The sequence below is a fragment of the Sinocyclocheilus anshuiensis genome, unplaced genomic scaffold (assembly GCF_001515605.1).
Source record: "Sinocyclocheilus anshuiensis isolate Anshui unplaced genomic scaffold, SAMN03320099.WGS_v1.1 scaffold1037, whole genome shotgun sequence".
Classification (NCBI taxonomy): domain Eukaryota; kingdom Metazoa; phylum Chordata; class Actinopteri; order Cypriniformes; family Cyprinidae; genus Sinocyclocheilus; species Sinocyclocheilus anshuiensis.
In genome coordinates, this window is record NW_015555773.1 from 921,030 (window position 1) to 924,181 (window position 3,152).

Genomic DNA, 3,152 nt, shown 5'->3' on the forward strand with positions numbered 1-3,152 from the left:
GATATGAGAGGAGAGAAGGAAACCTAAGGAGAGGAGCAATGACAACATCATCCACACTGATAACTTTTTCCTCCTTGCTTCTGAGGAATGACATTAATCTGGAAGATTAAAAACTGTCACATCATATGATTTACTACCATCCACCTTCAGAAAACACACAGCAGTGCACTGCACACTCTCTATTATTCATGCTCTTTCAGGCTGTGATCATAGCAATATAGTTGACCTGGAGGTCTCCATTACAATAACTGAGGGTCAGAATGTCGACATGGTGTGCGACAATGGCCTGTAGGTCTACACAAGTTCAACAATGCATGATCAAGACATCAAATAACAATTGTTCAAATGACATATACATCACATTTTTGGATTCCTGCCATTCCTATCAACATACTTATTTCCAGTTCTAGATGTCATTTTACCACAATCAGATTAAATATTGATTACAAGCGTTGAGATTATGTGCTTTTAATGACATTAAATATGATCTAATATATGTTAATTTAAATATGTAAAAATATATATTTTAAACATATAAATACATAGGCCATGACAAAACAGTTTCTTTTGTTTAAATGCTTTCAAGTACATTATTATCCATGGTTCATTCCTATAAGGGCTGTTATAGCTATTCAGTCTTTGAATGTTAAAGTTATTAAGTTATTATTATGGCTTTGTTATTAGATTGAATCGCTTGTTAATTTGTAATAAAATGACACAAATAAATTTCAGTTTGTCTTCTGTTTGGCACTTACAGTGGGAAGGGGTAATTCAGTATAGTTCAAATTAATCTACTGCCCTCTTGTGGCAGTTGTCTGTGTACAGCCAGCAAAGTGTTCACAGCAGTTTACTTTACAGGTTTACATGTACAGCAGACAGCTGGGGTTTGTTTTTCTATAATGACCAGATGACTGTACATGATCCCACTTATTATAGGGCTACGTAGGAAATAAACAAAATAAATAAATATTTTTTTATTATCTTGTTGATTAGTATAAAAAGTAGCCTAAGAAAATATTTTTATGGACTTAGCCACATTTAAATAAACAAATTTAGTTGACTAACTTTCAGCAAAATGTGTTTATTTAAATGTAGCTAAAATAAATTGATTGCAACCACTTGCCTTAAAAAAATTGAGTAAATTCAATGAATAATTTTTTTCAGTGTATTTAGAAAATACATAAAATGCAATTGTTCAAAAATGTCAACTTTTCAGTAATTCAATGTTAAAAATAAATGTATATATTTACAATAGTTTTATATTTACAAATATATTAAATGTTTATATTACTTTTACAAACAAATCTAAGTGAACATATTTCAAATTATATTTGCTGAGATCTGAGCAATTTCAATGTGTATTCTACGCAATGATGCCGTTTTTTTATTTTTAATAGGCATTTTATGCCATTAATTGACAGGAAAGTAGAGAGCAGACAGAAAAGCATTGGGTGGAGAGAGGGGAGCGGGATTGGCAAAGGACCTCCAGACGGTAATCGAATTCGGGTCGCCACGTGCACAGTTGCCTATGTGTCGGCACACTAACCACGAGGCTACTGGCGATGAAAATGATGCAGTTATGCTTCATGGTTACATAATGACATCATCATCCAATGATATCACAACCTCATTTAGCAACTTCAGCAACAAATTGACCTGTCTTTAGCAACTTTACCTGAAAATTAGTTGGCAACATGGTGTTGAAGAAAAAAAAGATTGCACAGGTGGTGATGTTTAAGTGAGAGCTGTTGAAAAAGAGAGTTACAAGTTAAAACAACTTTTGATCTGCCCACCACTCGGTCACGTGGTTAAAATGAAATGAAATAAAACCAAATAAAATAAAATGCCCCACTCAGCAAATTGACGCCGGCTGAGCAATAAGAACTGGCTCTTTCGGCTTCCATGCAAGCTCTTCTTTACAGTAACACTTATGACTTTTAATTTAGCCAAATTTAGAAATGTTTTGACCTAGGATTGGTATGTGCACACAGATATCACTTAAATTAGGCTATCATTGTAAATTACAATGTGCAAAACAGCAGCACTCAGCAGATCTAGTTGTATATCTATTAACAATTAAGATGCTTATGTCATGTGTATGTGCAAGAGACCGATTGCGAACACCAGAATGTTTTTATGTGATTGGTGGCAGGCAGATAGATAATAGTGTTCATCGTCTGTTTGATTACGTCTTTAATTGATTTTTCCGTACATTTCTGCCATATGTACATTAACTGACAGTCACCACTGATAAGCTACCACTAAATATCGTAGAAACTTAATTTGTTGTAAAGTTGCTTTGCAACGATTTGTATCGTGAAAAGCGCTGTACAAATAAACTTGAATTGAATTGAATTGAATACAACATTCAGTCAGTAAAATTGAGTGTGCGTGCCTGCGTGGACATAAGTGTGACAAAAACAATCTCTCTATATTATTATTATTTTATTTTAACTCTACAGTGAGGAAAATATTTATTTGATCTCCTGTTGATTTTGTAAGTTTGCCCACTTACAAAGAAATGAAGGGTCTGTAATTTTTATGGTAGGTTTATTTTAACGTATAGAGACATAATACCAACCAAAAAATCCAGAAAAAAAACACATTATATAAAGGTTAGAAATTGATTTGCATTTCAGCGAGTTAAATAAATTTTGATCCCCAAGAAAAACATGACCCTTGTTGGTAAAAGATAAACTGCAGTGCTTTACAACTATAGGACAGGAAGAGCTAAATAAACTTATCACTGCATCTAAACCAACAACATGCCTGTTAGATCCTGTACCCACTAAATTACTGAAAGAGTTGTTACCTGTAGCAGAAGAACCGCTTCTCAATATTATTAACTCGTCGTTGTCAAGCTGGCGGTTATTAAGCCTCTTATTAAGTGAAAAAGTGACGTGACATGTGGCCAAGTATGGTGACCCATACTCGGAATTAGTGCTCTGCATTTACCCATCCAAAGTGCACACACACAGCAGTGAACAAGACTCGAACCCACAACCTTTGGGTTATGAGTCTGACTCATCTAACCATTAGGCCACGACTTCCCCACGACTAGTCATTGCGTAGAATACACATTGAAATTAAGAAACCACAACTAGATCCTAGTGAACTGGCAAATTACAGACCCATCTCAAATCTTCCGTTTA